This window comes from Somniosus microcephalus, unplaced genomic scaffold, assembly GCF_052327205.1.
Source record: "Somniosus microcephalus isolate GS21.2 unplaced genomic scaffold, FLI_Smic_1.0 unresolved_chr3, whole genome shotgun sequence".
Classification (NCBI taxonomy): Eukaryota; Metazoa; Chordata; class Chondrichthyes; order Squaliformes; family Somniosidae; genus Somniosus; species Somniosus microcephalus.
The window spans coordinates 67342489-67366335 of NW_028225181.1; the positions used below are offsets into that span (position 1 = coordinate 67342489).

The following is a 23847-nucleotide window of genomic DNA, read 5'->3' on the forward strand; positions in this document are numbered from 1 at the left end:
TATTTAATGTACTGCCTTCTGTGGTAGAGAATTCCACAGGTTCACCACTCTCTGGGTGAAGAAATTCCTCCTAATTTCTGTCCTAAATGGCTTACCCCGTACCTTAGACTGTGACCGCTGGTTCTGGACTCCCCGACCATCGGGAACATCCTTCCTGCATCTAGTCTGTCCAGTCCTGTCAGAATTTCATAAGTTTCAATGAGATCCCCTCTCATTCTTCTAAACTCCAGTGAGTACAAGCCCAATCGTCCCAATCTCTCCTCATACGTCATTCCTGCCATCCCAGGTATCAGTCTGGTGAATCTTTGTTGAACTCCCTCCCCGGCAAGAACATCCTTCCTCAGATAAGGCGACCAAAACTGCACACAATACTCACGATGTGGTCTCACCAAGGCTCTGTACAACTGCAGCAAGAAATCCTTGTTCCTGTACTCAAACCCCCTCACTACGAAGGCCAACATACCATTTGCCTTCTTAACCGCCTGCTGCACCTGCATGCTTACCTTCAGCGACTGGTGCAAAAGGACACCTAGGTCTCGTTGCACTTCCCCTTCTCACAATCTACTGCCATTCAGATAATAATCTGCCTTCCTGTTTTTGCCACCAAAGTGGATAACCTCGCATTTATCCACATTATACTGCATCTGCCATGCTTCTGCCTAATCACCCAACCTGTCCAAATTATACCGGAGTTTTTCGGCATCCTCCTCACACACGCCCACCCTGCTTTGTGTTGTCTGCAAACTTGGAGATGTTACATCTAGTTCCCTCATCTAGATCATTTATATATATTGTGAATAGCTGGGGTCCTTGGACCGATCCCTGTGGTACCCCACTAGTCACTGCCTGCCACTCGGAAAAAGACCCGTTTATTCCAACTCTTTGCTTCCTGTCTGCCAACCAGTTCTCTATCCAAGTCAGTACCTTGCCCCCAATCCCATGTGCCTTAACTTTACACGCTAATCTCTTCTACGGTACCTTATCGAAAGCCTTCTGAAAGTCCAAATACACCACATCCACTGGTTCTCCCTTATCTATTCTACCAGTTACAATCCCAAAAAATTGCAGTAGATTAGTCAAGCAAGATTTACCTTTTGTAAATCCATGTTGACTTTGTCCGATCCTGTCACTGTTTTCCAAGTGCTCTGCTATTACATCTTTTATAGTGGACTCTAGCATTTTCCCCACTACCGATATAATTCACCGTTTTCTCTCTACCACCTTTTTTGAATAGTGGGGTAATATTAGCAACCCTCCAACCCATAGGAACTGTTCCAGAGTCTATCGAATTTTGGAAGATGACCAGCAATGCATCTACTATTTCTAGGGCTACTTCCTTAAGTACCCTAGGATGTCGATTATCAGGCCCTGGGGATTTATCGGCCTTCAATCCCGTCAATTTCCCCTAACACCATTTCCCTACAAATACTGATTTCTTTCAGTTCCTCCCTCTCATTAGACCCGATGTTCCCCGACATCTCTGGAAGGTTATTTGTGTCCTCCTTTGTGAAGACAACCAAAGAATGTATTTAATTGGCCTGTCATTTCTTTGTTCCCCATTATAAATTCCCCTGATTCTGACTGCAAGGGACCTATGCTTGACTTCACCAATCTTTTTCTCTTCACATATGTACAGTTAGTTTTTATCTTCCCTGAAAGCTTACTCTCATACTCTATTTTCCCCCTCTTAATTAATCCCTTTGTCCTGCTTTGCTGAATCCTAAACTGCTCCCAATCCTCAGGTTTACTACTTTTTCTGGCCAATTTATATGTCCTCTCCTTGGATCTTATGCTATCCCTAATTTCCCTTGTTAGCCACGGTTGAGTCACCTTTTTTGTTTTATTTTTATGCCAAACAGGGATGAACAAATTCTGTAGTTCATCAATGCAATCTTTGAATGTTTGCCATTGCCTATCCACCATCAAGCCTTTGAGTAACATTCCCCAAGCAATCCTACCCAACTCGCGCCTCATACCATCGTAGTTTCCTTTATTTAAATTCAGGACCCTAGTCTCTGAGTCAACTACTTTACTCTCCATCTTAATGAAAAATTCTATCATATTATGATCGCTCTGACCCAAGGGGCCTCGCACAACAAGATTGCTAATTAATTCTTTCTCATTACATAATACCCAGTCTATGATGGCCTGATCTCTAGTTGGTTCCTCGACATATTGGTCCAGGAAACCATCCCGTAAACACTCCAGGAATTCCTCCTCCAGAGGATGGTTACTAATTTGTTTAGCCCAATCTATATGTAGATTAAAGTCACCCATGATAACTGCTGTGCCCTTATTGCACGCATCTCTAATTTCCCATTTAATGCCATCCCCAACCTCTGCATTACTGTTTGGAGGTCTGTATAACACTCCCACTAACGTTTTCTGCCCCTTGGTATTTCTCAGCTCTACCCATACAGATTCCACATCATCAGAGCTAATATCCTTCCTTTCAATTGTGTTAATCTCCTCTTTAAAAAGCAATGCTACCCCACCTCCTTTTCCTTTTTGCCTATCTTTCCTGAATATTGAATACCCCTGGATGTTGAGTTCCCAGCCTTGGTCACCCTGGAGCCATGTTTCCGGAATCCCAATCATATCATATCCGTTTACATCTATTTGCGCAACTAATTCATCCACCTTATTACGAATGCTCTTTGCATTAAGACACAAGGCCTTCAGGCTTGTCTTTTTAACACTCTTACACCTTTTAGAATTATTATTTACTGTGGCTATGTTTGATTTAAACCCATGATTTCTCTGACTGCCACTTTTGTTTTTCTCCTTCCTGTCTTTTGCTTCTATCCTTGTTTCCCTTTCCTCTGTCTCCCTGCTCAGGTTCCCAACCCCCTGCCATTTTAGTTTAAACCTTCCCCCAGAGCACTAGCAAACACTCCCCCTCGGACATCAGTCCTGGTCCTGCCCAGGTGCAAACCATCCGGTTTGTACTAGCCCCACCTCCCCCAGAACTGGTTCCAATGTCCCAGGAATTTGAATCCCTCCCCCTTGCACCATTCCTCTAGCCACGTAGTCATCTGAAATATCCTTCTATTTCTACTCTGACTAGCACGTGGCACTGGTAGCAATCCTGAGATTACTACCTTGGAGGTCCTATTTTTTAATTTACCTCCTAACTCCATTTATTCAGCTTTTAGGACCTCATCCCATTTTTTTACCTATACCGTTGGTACCTATATGCACCACGACAATTGGCTGTTCACCCTCCCCTTCCAAAATGTTCTGCAGCCACTCTGAGACATCCTTGACCCTTGCACCAGGAAGGCAACATACCATCCTGGAGTCACGTTTGCGGCCGCAGAAACGCCTATCTATTCCCCTTACAATAGAATCAATTCAATTCAATTCAATTCAATTCAAATCGCTTTATTGGCATGATAAGGTACATCTTATGTTGCCAAAGCATCAAAATACATTCATGGTTGAACACATAAACGCAGTTCTATTCATACAGTGTATAAACAGGTATATCCCTGAGTGTATAAATATACATTCGCATTATTTATATATACTCTTTTCTTAGGTTTACTGGTTGTCCCTCTGTTCATGGCAAGCTGTAACCTAGTGTGCCACCAGTGCTACACAGCTTCTCTCCTCCCCCAGTAAGTATGGGAGTTTTTGGTCGTCATTCAGATTTCTGAATTCAGGGCATATTTGTGAGAATTTTTGGTAGAAATTCTCCCTGATGCCCTGATATTTTCCACAGGCTGTGAGGAAGTGCATCTCTGTCTCCACTACTCCCTGACTGCAGTGAGAGCATATCCTGTCCTCTCTTGGCAGCCTGGTCTGCCTGTGTCTGCCTTTTTCGATCGCTTATTACTATAGCTCTCCCACTCTTTTTCCTCCCGTCCTGTGCAGCAGAACCACCCACGGTGCCAGGAAATTGGCTGCTGCTGCCTTCCCCTGATAAGCCATCTTCCGCAACAATATCCAAAGTGGTATATCTGTTTGAGAGGGGGATGCCCACTGTAATGAAATCTGTTTGTTCTTGCCTGTATTCGTTTTGCACTCATGTATATTACCCTCCCCCACACGGTGTATGGTTTCACTTCCTCTTTCCTGACTAACCTGTATGGCTCATTCCTGCGAGCCAGTCAGTGTGTTGAGATGTTAGCTCTGATCTTAGTGATTAAAAGCCAACTTGTTAAAGTCTATAACTTCTAGTTTTGTGGTTATTGAAGGCACATCACCCACAGGGGACCCCTGCACTACATGCCTGCGCCTGCTACTCTGCCTGGTGGTCATCCATTCTCTTCCTGCCTGTGCAGCCTTTACCTGCGCTGTGACCAACTCCCTAAACGTGCTATCCACGATGTCCTCAGCATCGCGAATTCTCCAGTATGTATCCACTCACAGCTCCAGCGCCGCAATGCGGTCTGTCAGTAGCTGCAGCTGGATACACTTCCCGCACACATGGTTATCAGGGACACAGGAATCGTCACAAGAATTACAGACACCCTATAAACTCCGCCGCCTCGCTCTTTATATCACCGCCGCCACTCCTCACAGGTCCACTGCTGTGGGGCCAACCTGCTCCACCACCTCACTTTATATCACCGCCGCCGCTCCTCACAGGTCCGCCGCCACCGCCACTGTGGGGCCTACCTGTGCCTCGGATTATAGATACATAGAAGATAGGAGCAGGAGTTGGCCATTCGGACCCTCGAATACCTGAAGGAAAGAAATTTGCAGGGTTACAGGGAAAGGGCGGGGAGTGGGACTCCCTGAAGTGGTCTTGTAGAGAGCCGGCACGGGCTCAACCGGCCGAATGGCCTCCTTCTGTGCTGTAACCATTCTATGATTCTATAAAATATTAGAAAGTTTGTTCCACAGAAGCACCAGGTTTATCTGCTTTTATTGATGAATTTAAAAAGTCTCTATTAAAACCTGAGCCAGTGTGTTGTGAGCCAAAGAGCCTTGTGTCCAATGAGGGGAATAAAGGCCCACAGCCTCCCCTGGCCCCGGGCCCTGAACAAGGGACTGGAGAAACTCGCTGCCCTGTGGATCAGACAATCAGCCAGCGCTAGTCCCGCCCCTCGGGCTCTCCGATTGGTTGGAGGACCCGCCACCGGCTCGCTCCTCCAGGCCCGCCCCGCTCGCTCCCTATTGGTCGGAAGCTCCCGTCAATCAGGCCGCGGGCCCGGGTGACGTGTCCCCGAGGAGATCACGTGCTCCGTCCAACTGACGCCGCTCGGTCTGGGGTGTCCAACTGACGCCGCTCGGTCTGGGGCCTCGCGAACTCTCAGGTTTTTCTATTTCACTTTACTCTCTCCCGATCCCCCCCTCCCCCCCACCCCACGCGATTCTCCGCCCAATCGGAGCAGAGAAAACTCACTTTGCGTCACCGATTGCGACTCTGGAACCGACATCAAGGCCTTTCCCCGGAATGCCCCGCGCCGACTCCGTCCGGCAGGATCCGAGTGCGCAGGCGCAGCTCCGAGTGGGGAGGGGGGTTGGTGTCCTCTGGGCATGCACATTTATTACCCTTGGTGACCAGGAGGGGTCGCTGTTCCGGACTCGGCCCAAACCGTCGCTCCGTGTGCGCATGCGCAGACTCTCGGCTGTCAATCAATCAACTAACTGCCAGAAGAGGTCGCTGGTGAGAACAGTGAAGAAAGAAAGACTTGCATTTCTATAGCGCCTTTCACCACCACCGGACGCCCCAAAGTGCTTTACAGCCAGTGAAGTATTTTTGAAGTGTAGTCACTGTTGTAATGTAGGAAACGCGGCAGCCAATTAGCGCACAGCAGGCTCCCACAAACAGCAATGTGATAATGACCAGATATTCTATCATTTTGTTACATTGATTGAGGGATAAACATTGACTAGGACACCGGGGATAATCTCCCTGCTCTTTCCCACATTACAACAGTGACTACACTCCAAAAGTACTTCATTGGTTGTAAAGCACTTCAAGACGTCTGGTGGTCATGAAAGGCACTATATAAATGCAAGCCTTTCTTTCTTGAAATAGTGCCATAGGATCATTGACGTCCACCTGCGAGAGCAGACGGGGCCTCAGTTTAACGTCTCATCAGAAAGACGCCACCTCCGACAGTGCCGCACTCCCTCAGTACTGCACTGCAATGCCAGCGTAGATTTTTGTGCTCAAATCTCTGGAGTGGGACTTGAACCCACAGCTTTCTGACTCAGAGGCGAGAGTGCTACCACCTGAGCCACAGCTGACACTAAAGAAGTAGTTCTGACGAAAGGTCATCGACCTGAAACGTTAACTGTTTCTCTCTCCACAGATGCTGCCTGACCTGCTGAGTTTTTCCAGCATTTTCTGTTTTTATTAAAGAAACGAGGGAGTGATTGCTGATGGGAAGAATGTTGGGTCGTCCTGCACATGCGCACCTCCCTGGCGGCTGAGGCGAAACACCGACTCGCCCCCACCTGAGCCGTGCACGCATCCCAGATGTTGCGGCTCCGCATGCGTGCCCGATGTTCCAACGGTGGGGTTTTGTGCGCTGAGCATGCGCATTGCGGACCGATCGGGACGGGCGATTGTGGAGCAGGAGGGAGAGCGCGGGGGCCATGAGCACATGCGCGGGACTCAGAGTCAACAGAGCACTTTCTGAAGTGCCGGGGGCTTGTGGGTATTACAGCCGCCATTACTGCTGATCCTTTCAACCAACCTGTGCAGCAGCCGGGGCCTGAAAATCAGTTTCACTGCCCCTAGGTTCGGAAAATTAAACAAAAGTTTGCCTCTGATCCTTTTCTGAACTCGATTTACAGGGTTATAGAAGTGGAGCAGTTACAGGCGGGACGCTCAGACCAAACATCACGTCAAAATCTGACAGAGTCACTCGATTCATCAGGACCTGAATATCATCGGCCTTTGCACATGGAAGGAGAAAGCAGCGATGACAAACCGCACACGTGTTCAGTGTGTAGACACGGATTCAGCCGATCGCCTGACCTGGTGGGACACGTGCACCGTCACACCGGGGAGAAACTGGGTAAAGGTGGGGACAGTGGGAAGGTAGTCAGTTCCCCATCTGCATTGGAAGTTCAACGGCGCAGTCACACCAGGGACAGTCCATTCACCTGCTCCGTGTGTGGAAAGAGATTTGTTTGTTCTTCCCACCTGCAAACACACCAGCGAGTTCACACTGGGGAGAGACCATTTCAATGTCCTGACTGTGGGAAGAGCTTTAAAAGCCCTGGGCATCTGAAGCGACACCAGCTTGTTCACACTGATGAGAGGCCATTTACAGGTTCTGACTGTGGGAAGAGCTTTAAAAGCCCCAGGATCTGAAGGGACACCAGTGCCTCCACACTGTGGAGAGGCCATTCACCTGCTCCGTGTGTGGGAAGGAATTCTTGCAGTCCTCCACCCTGTTGACACACCAGCTTGCTCACACTGATGAAAGGCCATTTAAATGTTCTCATTGTGGGAAGAGCTTTAAAATCCCCCAGGAGCTCAAGCAACACCAGTGAGTTCACACTGGGGAGAGGTTGTTCACCTGCTTCGTGTGTGGGAAGGGATTCACTCAGTCATCCACCCTGCAGACACACCAGCTTGCTCACACTGACGAGAGACCCTTTAAATGTTCTGAATGTGGGAAGAGCTTTAAAAGCTCCTTGGAGCTGAAGAGACACCAACACCTACACACTAGGGAGAGGCCATTCACCTGCTCCGTGTGAGGGAAGAGATTCGCTCAGCCCTCCAACCTGCTGATACACCAGCGAGTTCACACTGACGAGAGACCCTTTAAATGTTCTGACTGTGGGAAAAGCTTTAAAAGCCCTGGGGAGCTGAAGAGACACCAGCTCCTACATGCTGGGGAGAGGCCGTTCACCTGATACGTGTGTGGGAAGGGATTCGCTCGGTCCTCCAACCTGCTGGCCCATCAGCGAGTTCACACTGGAGAGAACCCTTTAAATGTTCTGGCTGTGGGAAAAGCTTTAAAAGCTCCAGGGAGCTGAAGAGACATCGGCTCCTATACACTGGTGAGAGACCGTTCACCTGCTCCGTGTGTGGGAAGGGATTCAGTCAGTCATCCCACCTGCTGATACACCAGCGAGTTCACATTGACGAGAGACCCTTTAAATGTTCTGACTGTGGGAAGAGCTTTAAAATCTCGAAGAGCCTTAAGAGACACCAGCGTGTTCACACTGATCATCGAATCTAACAGCACAGAAGGAGGTGATTCGGCCCATCGTGTCTGTGCCGGCTCTTTGAAAGAGCTGTCCAATTTAGTCCCAAACCCCAGCTTTATCCCCAGAACTCTGCAAACTAGTCCTCTTCAAGGACATGTCCAATTACTGTTTGAAAGTTCCTGTGGAACCTGATTCCAGCATCCTTTCAGATGGTGCGTTCCAGATCTTAACAACCCTCTGTGTGAAAACAATTCTCCTCATTTCCCTCTAGTTCTTTTAGCAACTATTTTAAATCTGTGACCTTTGGTTACTGACCCACTTGCCAGAGTGAACAGTTTCTCCCTACTTGCTCGATCAAAACCCCTCATCATTTTGAACCCCTCTATTAGGTCTCCTCTTAACCTTCTCTGCTCTAAGGGGAACAATCCCAGCTTCTCCAATCTCTCCACATAACTGAAGTCCCTCATCCCTGGTACCATCCTGGTCAACCTCCTCTGTATCCTCTCCAAGGCCTTGACATCCTTCCTAAAGTGTGGTGCCCAGAACTGTACACAATACTCCAGCTGAGGCCAAAACCCTGCAGCTGTACAACACCCTGGTTAGACCACACCTGGAGCACTGTGAGCAGTTCTGGGCACCACACCTTAGGAAGGATATATTGGCCTTGGAGGGAGTGCAGCGTAGGTTTACCAGAATGATGCCCGGACTTCAAGGGTTAAGTTACGAGGAGGGATTACACAAATTAGGGTTGTATTCCCTGGAATTTAGAAGGTTAAGGTGTGATCTGATTGAAATTTTCAGGATATTAAGGGGAACAGAGGGTAGATAGAGAGAAACTATTTCCGCTGGTTGGGGATTCTCGGACTGGGGGCATCATCTAAAAATTAGAACCAGACCTTTCAGGAGTGAAATTAGGAAACACTTCTACACACAAAGGGTGGTAGAAGTTTGGAACTCTCTTCTGCAAACGGCAATTGATGCGAGATCAATTGTTAATTTTCAATCTGAGATTGATAGGTTTTTGTTACCCAAAGGCATTAAGAGATATGGGCCAAAGGCGGGTGTATGGAGTTAGATTGCAGATCAGCCATGATCACATTGAATGGCAGAACAGGCTCGAGGGACTGAATGGCCTCCTCCTGTCCTATGATTCCTAACTAGTGATTTGTAAAGGTTTAGTGTAACTTCCTTGTTTTTGTATTCAATGGCCCTATTTACAAAGCCAAGTATCCCATATGCTTTCTGAACGGCCTCACCAACTTGCCGTGGCACTTTCAAAGATTTGTGAATATGGACCCCCCAGGTCCCTTTGCTCTTGCACCCCCTCAAAATAGTCCCATTTAGATTATACGGCCTCTCCCTGTTGTTTCTCCCAAAGTGTATCACGTCACACTTATCCTCATTTAATTTCATCTGCCTTGTGTCTGCTCATTTCACAGTCTGTCTCTGTCCTTCTGAAGTCTGCTACTACTATGCTCACTATTTACTACGTTGCCAAGTTTTGTATCATCCGTAAACTTCAAAATTGTACACCTATACCCAATCCAGGTCATTTATATATAACAAGAAAAGCAATGGTCCTAATCCCGACTTCTGGGTGAACCCACTGCATATTTCCCTCCAGTCAGAAAAACATCCCTCAGCACTGCTCACTGTCTCCTCTCCCTTAGCCAATTATATACCCAAATTACCATCATCCCTTTAATTTCCTGTGCTTCTATTTTCCGAATAAGTCTCTTATGTGGTACTTTGTCAAATGCCTTTAGAAAGTCCATGTATACAACATTTGCTGCACTACCTTCATCAACCCTCTGTTACTTCATCAAAGAGCTCAATCAGGTTCGTCAGACACGATTTATCTTTAACAAATCCACACTGGCTGCCCCTTATTAACCCATGCTTCTCCAAGTGAGAATTAATTTTGACCTTGACAATGGTCTCTAGTCGTTCACCCACCACTGACATTAGACTGATTGGCCTGTAGTTAGCAGGTTTATCCCTCTCCCCTTTTTTAAACAGGGTGTAACATTTGCAGTCCTCCAGTCCTCTGGCACCCCTCCCATATATCTGAGGGAGATTGAAAGATTGTGGTCGGAGTTTCTGTTATCTCCACCCTAGCTTCCCTCAACAACCTAGGATGCATCCCATCCGGACCGGGTGACTTGTTAACTTTGAGTGATGACAACCTATTTAGCACCTGCTTTCTATCCATTTTTATCCAATTTCTCTACTCCCCCCTCCTCTACTGCGACATGAACTTCATCCTCTTCTTTTGTGGAGACAGATGCTAAGTGCTCATTCAGTACCTCAGCCATGCCCTCTGCTTCCGTATGATGTGCTCCTATTTGGTCCCTAATCGGCCCCACCATTCATTTAACTATCCTTTGACTTTGCATATGTTTATAGAAGATTTTTGGGTTCTCTTTTATGTTACCCGCTAATCTTTTCTCATATTCACTTTGCCCTTATATCCTGTTTCAATTTCCCCCGCACTCTCTGTATGCTCCCAGTTTTTGACTGTATTCTCTACCTGACATTTGTCGTAAACCTCCTTTCTCTGTTTTATTCTAACCTCAATATCCTTTGTCATCGGGAGCTCTAGCTTTGGATGCCCATCTTTCCTCCTTATGGGAATATGCTTGGTTTGTACCCGAACTATCTCAGCCTTGAAGGCCTGCCATTGGTCATTCACTGTTTTCCTGGACAATCTTTGTTTCCAGTCCACCTGTGCTCGATCCCTTCTCAAATCACTGAAATTGGCTCTCTTCCAGCTGGGTATTTTCACCATTGATTCTTCTTTGTCCCTTTCCATAACTACTTTAAACCCAATGATATTGTGATCACTGTTAACCAGATCCCTCCTGTCCCAGAACCGATGAGAGACCCTTTAAATGTTCTGACTGTGCAAAGAGATTTCAGAGTTCATCCAACCTGCTGAGTCACCAGCGAGTTCACACAGATCTTCAAAAAAAGGAAGATGTTCTGGAAAGGCTGCTGGCACTATAAGTTCACAGCCATCTCAGAGTAGTGTCCCTTTAATTACAATCTTGTGGAACAAGAATCGCTGTCCCTTTAACTACCACAAATCCCTGTGTGGAGGAGAGGGGGAGATACAGTCTGTCCCAGTAACTGTCGCAGAACAGAATTAGCGACCCTGTCCCATAAGGGCTTGACCCACCCCCACTCCCTGCTTTTCCTCAAGTGTCTCATCCTTAAAATTCTCAGCCTTGTTTTCAAATCCCTCCGTGGCCTCGCCCCTACCTATCTCTGTAATCTCTTCCAGCCTCTACAAACCGCCCCCACCCCGAGATATTTGCGCTTCTCTAATTCTGCCCTCTTGAGCATCCCAGATTTTAATCGCTCCACCATTGGTGGCCGTGCCTTCAGCTGCCTGGGCCCTAAGCTCTGTAATTCCTTCCCTAAACCTCTCCATCTCTCTACCTCTCTCTCCTTCTTTAAGATGCTCTTTGACCAAGCTTTTGGTCATCTGCCCTAATATCTCCTTATGTGGCTCGGTGTCAAATTTTGTTTTATAACGATCCTGTGAAGAGCCTTGGGATGTTTTACAACATTAAAGGCGCTTTATAAATACAAGTGGTTGCTGTTTCCTGAAACTAATAATAAATTCCCCAGAGGGAAAAAAACTTGTACTTTTACTCCCAAATATTAGAAAGTTTGTTCCACAGAAGCACGGGGTTTATCTGCTTTTATGGATGAAATTAAAAGGTCTCTATTAAAACCTGAGCCAGTGTGTTGTGAGCCAAAGAGCCTTGTGTCCAATGAGGGGAATAAAGGCCCACAGCCTCCCCTGGCCCCGGGCCCTGAACAAGGGACTGGAGAAACTCGCTGCCCTGCAGATCAGACAATCAGCCGGCGCTAGTCCTGCCCCTCGGGCTCCCCGATTGGTTGGCGGACCCGCCGCCGGCTCGCTCCTCCAGCCCCGCCCCGCTCGCTCCCTATTGGTCGGAAGCTCACGTCAATCAGGCAGTGGGCCCGGGTCACGTGTCCCTCACCGACTTTACAAAGAAAGCCCCGCGCAGTCGCCGGGCAGAGCTGCAGGTCGGCGGGAGCGGGTTCGGGAGGTTAATAAACTGCGGGTAGGCCACGCCTCAGGGTTTATAAAGTTGGAGAATGGTCTCAGGCCCGAATGAGATCCAGAGGCCGAATGTGTTCCGCCGGAGGGCAGCGGTGAGGCTTTTTCTCGGTGACAGGCCCGGGTTACGCGCCGCCATCTTGGTGAAGGAAAGACAGACCGGTTCTACCTGCAGCAGGGCGCATGCGTGGCCATCTTTGTACAGGAACAGAGAGTGGGCAGGGCTTCAGGGTCCCAGTGACCAAGAGGGACAATCATTGACTCATTGATTCTCACTCTGCACACAGCAGGTGGAGAACTGAAGATTTCAGAGTCCCAATGACCAGGACAGAAAATCATTGACTCATTGATTTTATTCTCACTCTGCACACAGTGGGTGTAGAACTGAACCCAACCAGAGTAGAGGGAGGGGGAAAACTGGGAGTGGAGAAAAGAAATGTTGGAGATGGTGCGATGGGTTTGGATTTCAGCACAGGGAGGAGGGAGAGTGTGTGGGACGGGGATTTACAGCTTTGCAGTTAAAATGTGTTATTTTGGTCATATTTCTAGATTTGCCATTTTCTGCCCACAGGGCAATCACAGTGCACTGACCAACACCTCAGCTTGTCAGAATAGGGCAGGTGGAACTGAGCCAGAGGCAGCTCTGGGACTTCATCTTCTGAGCATTGGGTTAGGAAAGAAGAATTCCATTGTTTATTGGGCCTTGGCGAGCACTGCCCTCCCTCCCACAATGTTAATATGTTGATGCATCTGTCTATTTATATACTAGGAATGTTTTAATTGCTTTCACAGCAAAATGCATTTATTATTAAACCTCCACAGAAACAATTGTGGTAACAATTGAATAAAACTCAGAGAGTTGTCGGGATCTGGAACGCGCGACCTGAAAAGGTCATCAGCTGATTCCATCAATGATTTTAAAAGGGAGTTGGGCGGGTACTTGAGGATGAGGATCTTACAGGGTTACGGACAACAAGCAGGGATGTGGGACTAAGCACGAGTGCTCTTTCTAAGAGACAGCACAGGCACGATGGGCCGAATGGCCTCCTTCGTTCTGTACTTTTCAATGATTCTATGAAAACTAACAGAACCAAACAAAGAAATGATCTTCCTTGGTTATTAATCATTTCACTAAATTTCAACAGGGTTCTCTATACACCAACAACAACTTACCTTTATATAGAGCTTTTAAAACATCTCAAGGCACTTTACAGTAGGGTAATAAGACAATAATCGACACACATACTTTGTTTGTGGTCCAGTGCACTGACACAAAGTTCCTTCACAACTGTAACAATTTTATTGCGGTTGCTGTGAAGGCTGCGCTCACTCTGCTCGTACACCTGGTCTCCAAAGGAGGCAAAACAGGACTAATGCTGCCGAGCTCAGCTCTTTTTGATCAGAAAATATCAAATGTTTTGCCTCGCCAGGAAATGCACAAAAGAGGCAGCAGTGCTCAGTGGCTGCCCAGGGAAGTCCTATTTAGATTAAACTCCTTCCCCCGGAGGCTGCTGAGAATGTGGAACTTGCTGCCACAGGGAGTAGTTGAGGCGAAGAGCATGGATGTATTTAAGGGGAAGCTGGATAAACACATGGGAGAAAGGAATAGAAGGAGATGCTGATAGGGTGAGATGAAGAGAGATGGGAGGAGGCTCGTGTGGAGCATAAACACATGGACCAGTTGGGCCGATTGGCCTGTTTCTGTGCTGTACAATCTGTGTAATTCTATGTAATAAGAGAGGAGAGAATGTTCCATAGAAACTAGAATTATCTGTTCCGGGTTTTAATCCTGAACTTACAGTGATGTCTTTTGTAAACTGCTTTTACAGGGAATATCATCGGCCTTTGAATGTGGAAGGAGAAATGTTTGCCTGTTCTGTCTGTGGGAAAAGATTTCAAAGATCGGTGTGACTGGAAAAGCACCGAGACACACACACCCGAGTGAGAGTGTTCCAGTGCACTGACTGTGGAAAGAGCTTTAACCAGTTATACAGTCTGAAAAAACATCGCACCATTCACAGCGGGGAGAAACCGTACACGTGTTGTGTGTGTGGATGAGGCTTCAACCGATTGTCCAACCTGGAGAGACACAAGGACACCCACACCACGGAGAAACTGTGGGAATGTGGGGACTGTGGGAAGGGATTTAGCTCCCCGTCCCGCCTGGAAACTCATCGATGCAGTCACACCGGGGAGAGGCCGTTCACCTGCTCCAAGTGTGGGAAGGGATTTAGTCAGTCATCCCACCTTCTGACACACCAGAGACTTTACACTGAGGAGAGACCATTCAGTTGCTCTCACTGTGGGAAGAGGTTCAGGCAGTCACCTCACCTCATTGAGCACCAGTGCATTCACACTGGGGAGAGACTGTTCACCTGCCCTGTGTGTGAGAAGGGATTCACTAATTCATCCACCCTGCTGATACACCAGCACATTCACGCTGCAGCGAGGCCGTTCACCTGCCCTGTGTGTGAGAAGGGATTCACTAATTCATCCACCCTGCTGATACTCCATCACATTCACACTGCATAGAGGCCATTCACCTGCCCCATGTGTGAGAAGGGATACACTAATTCCTCTGACCTTCTGAGACACCAGCGCATTCACTGGGGAGAGGCCATTCACCTGCTCCGTGTGTGGGAAGGGATTCAATCAGTCATCCAACCTGCTGACACACCAGCGAGCTCACACTGGGGTGAGGCCGTTCACCTGCTCCGTGTGTCGGAAGAGATTCACTCAGTCATCCAACCTGCTGACACACCAGCGAGCTCACACTGGGGTGAGGCCGTTCACCTGCTCCGTGTGTCGGAAGAGATTCACTCACTGATCCAACCTGCTGACACACCAGCGAGTTCACACCGGGGAGAGGCCGTTCACCTGCTCAGTGTGTGAGAAGGGATTCAGTCAGTCATCCAACCTGTTCACAGGTGACTGCAGAGGTTCAATTCTGCTGTTATTGCTGTTGTTAAATCACATCCAGGACTGAACCATATTCATTCTGACAGTTGGGGTTTGTTTCTGCTGATGTTAATAACCCCTATATCTGGGCTGGATTTTAATATTCTGGATATATAGCTGATTGAGTTGTCGGGGTTGCAGTGTCCCTTTAAGTACTGCTGTCTAATCTTTCCCCTTAATTTCTGTTGAGTGTTCCTGAAATATTTTACAATAAAATTATGAACTTTTACTTCAATCGTATATTAATCTTTGCTATAAAATCTACAATTCATTGTCTGAAAGATTCCATTGACTATCATCTCCAATTAGAAAGTGCTGATTAATCCTCGCTGATAACTCTTACTCACTTGCACATTACACAGTGGCACCTCCATTATCCACCAGAAAGGGGAATGGGAATTGGTGGAGAATCGAGAGTCCCCAAATGTTGCCCCTCCCATCTGGTACAGCAATCCCCTCGGCACGGGAATGGAGACAAGTCCAGTTATAGTGACGGGATGAGTTAAAGGTATTTACTCAGACGGGCGGAAGGTGGGAAGTGGTGTTCCACGGGGATTGGTGCTGGGATGACTGTTGTTCACCATTTACATGAATGATTTGGACTTGGGAATCAGAAGTACAATTTCAAAATTTGCTGATGACACTAAATTGGGGATGTAGTTAATACTGAGGAAGACTGCGATAGCATCCTTGTAGAATTATTCAGTTGTGTTCAGTAAATAACAACAATTTTAAATTTGCTTTGACTGATCACATCACTATATAGTTATGTGAAAAACAGAAATCATTAAAAGCTCCCAATTTCAGAATTGTTAGATTCAAACTCAACTTCTTCCAAGTACAATCTAACATTTCAAAGATTGTAATGGATGTAGGCGAGATATTAGGACTGTTGTCTAACACAATCCAAACACAGTGACACACAGACAGATGGGCAGGTGTAGCTTCACAGCGAATCCTTTCAAGCCTCACTAAAAAGTGGCAGACTGGCAATCCATTGTTCACTAATGGAGTTGTGATCTTTGTAAATTAAGAAATGGAAATGTGTCAAAGAGTTGATTAACAGAGTGGGGCATCATCTTCCTTTGATTTCTATTTCTGACACCAGGCAACAGAAAAAGGTCATTACAACACGACATAGACTCTTCAGGTGTGAGACATCAGACTTCAGAACAACACGTCTGCCAGCTCTGGCCACAAACCCCAGTACAGTCAACCTTTCAGCAGCTGCAGCCCTGATTAAATAACTAGTAGTTTAACATGTCTAGTAGAGCTTTTGTATCAAAATAGAAGAAATGTATTTGTGACACACACACAATTAATAATTCAATCACAATGTGATTGTGAGGACCGATTATCGCCTCTTGATACCTTCCGTGTCCAGCTGTCGAGGAAGGTATCAAGTGAACTGGTGGACACCGCCTGCTCCCTCTCCAGGGCCACCCGGGCAGGGACAAGACCATGGGAGAGAGGCAGGCAGCCAGAGTGCCCCCCCATGGGCCCCGCCCATCCTGGGCCTACAAATTGCTGTTTTCACCAGGCCCAAGAGCAGGTCCAGGAGAAGATCCTCCCACTTTCCCACCCCACTCCGCACTGGGCGGCCAAAGATTAGGAGCGTGGGGCTAAAGTGTAACCAAGAGTTGAGGAGCAGCCCCTTCAGGGAACTATACAGGGGCTGCAACCTCTCACACTGAATATATACATGGCCCATGGACTCCTCTAGGCCCCAGAAACCACATCTGGCCTTGGAGTCTGGAAAGGAGTTTAAACTGTTGCACACGACAGCTCCCTGCAACAGTCTCCACCCCAGATCCCCAATGATGGCGGGAAGGACCCCCGCATAGAGAGCTCTCCATTGGGGACCCCTGCCTCCGCCAGACAGCAAGCTTACCTGACTGACATTGGGCAATAAACTAAATTAATCAATAAATGATACAGAAACCCGAGTCCCCGGGTCCTCAGCCCTGGTGTGAAGTACGCTGACCACCAATTTTCCGTTACTAACTCGCACCTCAGGTCCCGCCCAGTCTGGTTTAATTGCTAAATGTTTTCTAACTCGGGTTCAGGCCTGTCATTCTACGGGAAACTTACAAGGCCTCATTTATTGATGTGTCCCACCCGAGCGGCTGTTAATGGCTTTAATAAACTGGCAGCAAGATTTTATTAAAGGTGGAAAGAGGTGAAAAATGCAACTAGCAATGCCTCAAAACTCGCGGACAGAGAAATCCACTTCATCAGCGTCCCTGCCACAGGACTCAATATCCACCCCCTCCACCACTGGTACACTGTGTCTGCAGTATGTACGGTCTACAAGATGACCACGGTCAGGCCGTGTGGAGTCAAGGGCCAGGCAGCAGAATGGATGGAATGATCGCTACAAACTTCCCTTAACTCCAACCCTCTGATTTCTGTTTTGTAGCCATCTTTCCATCCATTCTGTTGCCGGGCCCTTCACTGCACACAGCCTGACCTGGGTCATCTTGTAGATCTTACATACGGTTTATGGATAGCAAGCTGATCACAAAACAGAAAACAGAGAGTAGGGGTTGGGAGTAGCTACTCAGACTGGCAAAAGCTGGGAAGTGGTGTTCCACAGGGATCGGTGCTGGGATCACTGTTGTTCATAAACGATTTGGACTTGGGAATCAGAAGAACAATTTCAAAATTTGTCGATGACACCAAATTGGGAGGTAGAGTTAATACTGAGGAAGACAAAATGCAAGATATTAATAAATTTCAGAATGGACGTGTAATTGGCAAATGAATTTCACTGTAGATCAGTGTGAGGTGGTTTGTTAATGAATTTCACTGTAGATCAGTGTGAGAGGGTGTGTTTTGGTGGGAAGAATAAGGAGGCCACTCACTAGTTGGACAAGGGGGTGAAATTGGGTTGCTTTGTGCCTTCTGTGATATTCAGTGGGAGGTTAGCGGTGGTGGTAGACGGTAGCGCCCCCGCGGCACTGCACCGCTGGCAGTGACGTCATCACCATGCGCAGCACCCCGGCTGCAACCTTGGGTTGCAACCCCTGACCTATCGGCAGACGATATGTCCAACAGGGTCAGGGGTTGTTCCTGCAGCCGCGCGGCGCCACTTAAAGAGCAGGTGTCAGGCGGCAACTTTTTATTTTGGCCGACTGCCAGCACTTGCCCCCTTCCCCTTTCTTCTTTGGGGTGTCAGCCGCGATCGCTCAGCCCGGCGCTCCTCTTGATCCGACACCCCACTCCCCAGTGGTCCAGCAGGGCTCCGGTGTGCGCAGTGCTAGGCTCCTCCCCGTTAATCAGGGAGGGAGGTCTGCTATGACACGGTGCTATGTGCCGACGGGCGTGGCACTGTTACATGAAATGCCAGGAAATTCACTGGTAGCGCCTCAAGAGGGAGGGGAGCGATTGCAGTAGCACCCCGCCTCCTGCTTGGGGCGCTACCACTGAATTTAATGCGCAGGGGCGCTAACTTTTTCGGGGGGCTAAAATTAGCCCGTGATGTTAGCGACCCAAAGGAGGCACCACCGAATTTCCCCCTAAGAGTCTAAATGGGCTGGAGGAGCAGAGGGTTCCAGGGATACAGATACACAAATCACTAAAAGTAGCAACACAGGTTAATAAGGCCATTAAAAAAAAGCACTGGGGTACATTCCTAAAGGAGCCTTCTGTTCCTTGCCTAGGAGCTCTGAACCATGGCAGAGAGCGGCTGGGACACGTTTCTCACACGCCTCGAGATTAACCCTCATTGGGAATTTGCTGTCAGTGAAGAGAGAGAAGACCAAAGTGCCGTTTGCCCCTCTCAGTGTGGCCCTGAAGGACTGTGTCCAGGCTGGAGTTCTGTTCCCGCCGTACGATCCTCCCCCAGATTGTCCTTTCTGAGCTCCAGCCAGGTGATGCTTAACACTCAGGTGGGAAAGACAAAAATCTACAACAATGTGTTTAAAACAAAGTTGATTTATTGGACATCTATCCAGAATATTAAACTCCAGCCCAGTTATAGGGGTTATTAACATCAGCAGAAACAATCCCCACCTTTCAAAATGAACATGGTTCAGTCCTGGATGTGATTAACAGCAGCAACAGAATCCAACCCCTGCAGTCACTTGTGACCTCGCTGGTGTGTCAGCAGGTTGGATGAACGAGTGAAACCCTTCCCACACACGGAGCAGGTGAACGGCCTCTCCCCAATGTGAGTGCGCTGGTGTGTCAGCAGGGTGGATGACACAATGAATCCCTTCCCACACACGGAGCAGGTGAACGGTCTCTCCCTAGTGTGAGTGCGCTGGTGTCTCAGCAGGGTGGATGACTGAGCGAATCCCTTCCCACACACGGAGCAGGTGAACGGCTTCTCCCCAGTGTGAACACGTTGATGGCATATCAGTTGCCCGGAACTTTTAAAGCACTTTCCACAGTCCGAGCATTTAAAAGGTCTCTCCCCAGTGTGAACTCGCTGGTGTATCAGCAGGTGGGATGACAGAGTGAATCCCTTCCCACACTCCGCGCAGGTGAACTGCCTCTCCCCAGTGTGAACTCGCTTGTGTGTCAGCAGGGTGGATGACTGAGTGAATCCCTTCCCACACACGGAGCAGGTGAATGGCCTCTCCCCAGTGTGAACTCGCTGGTGATTCAGCAGGTTGGATGACTGAGTGAATCTCTTCCCACACTCAGAGCAGGTGAATGGCCTCTCCCCAGTGTGAGTGCGCTGGTGTACAGTGAGCCCAGATAATCCCCTGAACCCAGTCCCGCAGTGAGAGCACCTGAACGGTCTCTCGTCAGTGTGAACACATTGATGGCGTATCAGTTCCCCGGAACTTTTAAAGCCCTTCCCACAGTCCGAGCATTTAAAAGGACGCTCCCCAGTGTGAACTCGCTGGTGTATCAGCAGGTGGGATGACTGAGTGAATCCCTTCCCACACACGGAGCAGGTGAACGGCCTCTCCCCACTGTGAGTGTGCTGGTGTACAGTGAGGTGAGATGACTGCCTAAACCCAGTCCCGCAGTGCGAGCACCTGAACGGTCTCTCATTAGTGTGAACACGTTGATGGCGTATCAGTTCCCCGGAACTTTTAAAGCACTTCCCACAGTCCGAGCATTTAAAAGGACTCTCCCCAGTGTGAACTCGCTGGTGTCTCAGCAGGATGGATGACTGAGTGAATCCCTTCCCACACTCAGAGCAAGTGAACGGCCTCTCCCTGGTGTGAACGGTGCTTTTTGCTTCCATATTCAAAGGCCGATGATATTCAGTTCCTGATGAATCAAGTGACTGTCAGATCTTGACGTGATGTGTGGTTTGAGTTTCCCGTCTGCAAATCCTCCCCTTCTAATACCCTGTAAAATGAATTTAAAACAGGGAGCGTGAGAGAGAACCCACTAAAGAGGCAGGTTGTGAAATTGAGCTCAATGAATCTGGTCATTTGTGGGGCCGGCACTAGAAAAAAGTGACCATGAAAGCTGCCGGATTGTCATAAAATCCGACTGGTTCACTAATGTCCCTCAGTGAACGGAATCTGCCACCTGGTCTGGGCCTCTATGGGAGGGAGAGAGAGAGAGAGAGAGAGAGAGGTGGGAGGGGGCGAAGGAGATGGACTTTATACATCTGCAACTCGACCAGAACTTTGACAGAACCTCCAAAACCCGCAACCTCCAGCACCTCGAAGGACAAAGGCAGAAGGTGCATGGGAGCACCATCACCTCCAAGTTCCCCTCCAAGTCACACACCATCCTGACTTGGACATATATCGCCGTTGCTACATCATCACTGGGTGAAAATCCTGGAACTCCTTACACAACAGCATTGTGGGAGTACCTTCACCACACGGACTGCAGCGGTTCAAGAAGGCGGCCCACCATCACCTTCTCAACGGGAAAATGGGGATTGGCAACATATTCTGGTCTTGCGAGCGATGCCCACATCCCAAGAATGAATTAAAACAAATCTGCAGATGTAAACTGGATTAAAAGCCTCTACAGAAATACTTATTCCTAAAACAATACTCTTTTACATTGTAGGGACAGTGTCTGTGTAACAAGCTAATCTCCCCCAGAATCCACCTCCCTTGACAGTCTCACATTGGAAATTGTTTGGTCCTCCTGGGCTCAGAAGTACTGGGGGTTAAACCCAGCAGCTTCTCCTGCATCTCCACTCCAGCTCAAACAGAAGCAACAAAAAGACCTACACAGGCGGCCAGGGACCTACCTTCCGTCAGCCTGCAATAAAACTCTTCCCCACAGCTGCTGACTAATGGCGGCCGCAGCACCCACAATTCACCGCGCCCCAGAAACCACTCTATCCAACGCGCTGATTTACCCGCTGAGAGTGCGCATGCTCCCCGGGCCATTCTGGGACCCTGGCTCCTGTCCTTTGTCCCGAGTCGGATGTGGTGGAACCGGCTGAAGAAACCGGGAAGCGGCGGCTCGGATGGGGGAGGCGCTGCACCCAGGGTTTCCTGGTGCCAGGGCCCTGGCCGCACGTCCGCTGGGCACGGCTGCTCAGATTCTGATTGAGGTTCTTGATGAGGTAAGAGAGGGTTATCGAGGGCAATGCGGTTAACATGTTGTACATGGATTTCCAAAAGGCGTTCGACAAGTGCCACATAATAGGCTTGCCAGCAAAGCTGAAGCCCATGGAATAAAAGGGACAGTGGCAGCATGGATACGGAATTGGCAAAGTGACAGGAAACAGAGTAGTGGTGAACGGTTGCTTTTCAGACTGGAGGAAGGTATCCAGTGGTGTTCCCCAGGGGTCGGTACTAGGACCACTGCTTTACTTGAGATATATATATATATATTTCTTCTATCTTCTATAATATATAAAAGGATACATCTGTCTGTCTGTCCGGCTATACACTCAAGTTATAGAGCGTACCTACACGTGCGTTACATCAAAAGAAAGCTTGCGATTCCGGAACGGTCGTAAGCGTATTTACGTTTCGGCCGGACAAAAATTGCGCCCGCGGTATCCAAAAAACGTTCAAAATTCCGCTCATTATCTGCTCATTAGCATTGAGTTACATCGAGGTCAACCAATCGTACGGTCCAGCGACCCGACGGTCGACCAATCGCGGCGTGGCGGGGCGGGTTCCTGGCGCGTGTGGGCGGGCCCTCCTAGAGTCGAGTGACAGGACGATTGACCAATCCTACGCTTCAGTGACCTGACGGTCGACCAATCAGTGCGTGTGTGGGCGGGCCTTATCGTTCTGAACCGAGGTGAGTCGACGCTATCTTGATTCCAAACTTTTCATTTCTTTTTCCGACTTTCTGCGTGTTTCTTTTCAAATCTACATTTCCACCAAAAAAAAAAGTAGCTTTTAAAACACAAATTGTTTAAAAAAGTTAATTCATTTGTAAATCTTTTTTCTAACCTCTATAATTTTCCTACCTTTCACCGTTTTTCCAGGCAGGCCTCGAAGCCTGGGCATCTGTTGCCCAGCCACGCCCGAGCTACGCACTGGCCATCCCGCTGGGCCCGATTCCGAACCAGCGGCCAGCCATCTTGGTAAAGGCTGGCTGGGCTCACTGCAAGCTCCTCGCGCTGCACGGCGCACGCGCAACTCCACACAGAGCGCGGCCAGAGGGAAGCGAGCAGGCTCGGGGTGGGGGGGGGCTGGTGGGGCTCGGGAGGGGGAGCGGAGAGGGTTACTCCAGCAACCGGGCTCGCCAGCCGCAATCGGCCGTCTCAAGCCGCTCAGGCCCGGAGATCGGGAGGCGGAGATTTACCAAGGCAACCAGGCCCGGCCAGCTGCAATCGGCCGTCTCAGGCCCGGCCTCGGAAGGGCGGGGCTCGGGCTCACCGGGGCGCTGCGCTCGGCATGTCAGTGCATGGGGCGGCACGGAGCTCAGCGGAGCCATCGCCGGCAGAGGGGAGGGGGTCTGCTGGCTCCCCCCTCCCTTCCTCCCCCCCTCCCCCCTCCCTTCCTCCCCCCCTCCCCCCTCCCTTCCTCCCCCCCACTTGGGGTCGCTGTGCCGGACTCAGTCCAAACCGTCGCTCCCTGTGCGCATGCGCGGACTATCGTCTGTCAATCAGCCATCAGCCAGAAGAGGTCGCTGGTGAGACCAGTGAAGAAACACATGCATTTCTATAGCGCCTTTCACCATCACCGGATGCCCCAAAGTGCTTTACAGCCAATCAAGTACTTTTAAAGTGTAGTCACTGTTGTAATGTAGGAAATGCGGCACACAGCAAGCTCCCACGAACAGCAATGTGATCATGACCAGATAATCTATCTTTTTGTTAAATCTGTTTCTCTCTCTACGGATGTTGCCTGGCCTGCTGAGTGTTTCCAGCATTTCCTGTTGTTATTTCAGATTTCCAGCATCCGCAGTATTTTGCTATTATCCTTTTGTTACATTGATTGAGGGATAAACATTGGCTAGGACACCGGGGATATTTCCCCTGCTCTTTCCCAACAAACCGTCTATATTCTCCTGTAGCCGGAGGCTTCCCTCCTCGCTATTTACCACTCCACCAAATTTCGTGTCATCTGCGAACTTACTGATCATACCTCCTACATTCATATCTAAATCATTAATGTACACTACAAACAGCAAAGGACCCAGACCCTGTGGTACACCACTGGACACAGGCTTCCAGTCACAAAAACAACCTTCGACCATCACCCTCTGCCTCCTGCCACTAAGCCAATTTTGGATCCAATGTGCCAAATTGCCCTGGATCCCATGGGGTCTTACCT

At 48.8% G+C, this 23847-nt stretch overlaps 1 protein-coding gene and 1 pseudogene across 1 annotated transcript in view; one reads left to right on the forward strand and one right to left on the reverse strand.

Moving 5' to 3' along the window:
- Positions 1-20504, reverse strand: part of LOC147091841 (uncharacterized) — a 33161-nt pseudogene extending 12657 nt beyond the window's left edge.
- LOC147091836 (uncharacterized) overlaps positions 1-23847 on the forward strand; it is a 1030142-nt gene that overhangs the window by 181441 nt on the left and 824854 nt on the right. The gene's annotated exons all lie outside the window — the stretch shown is intronic.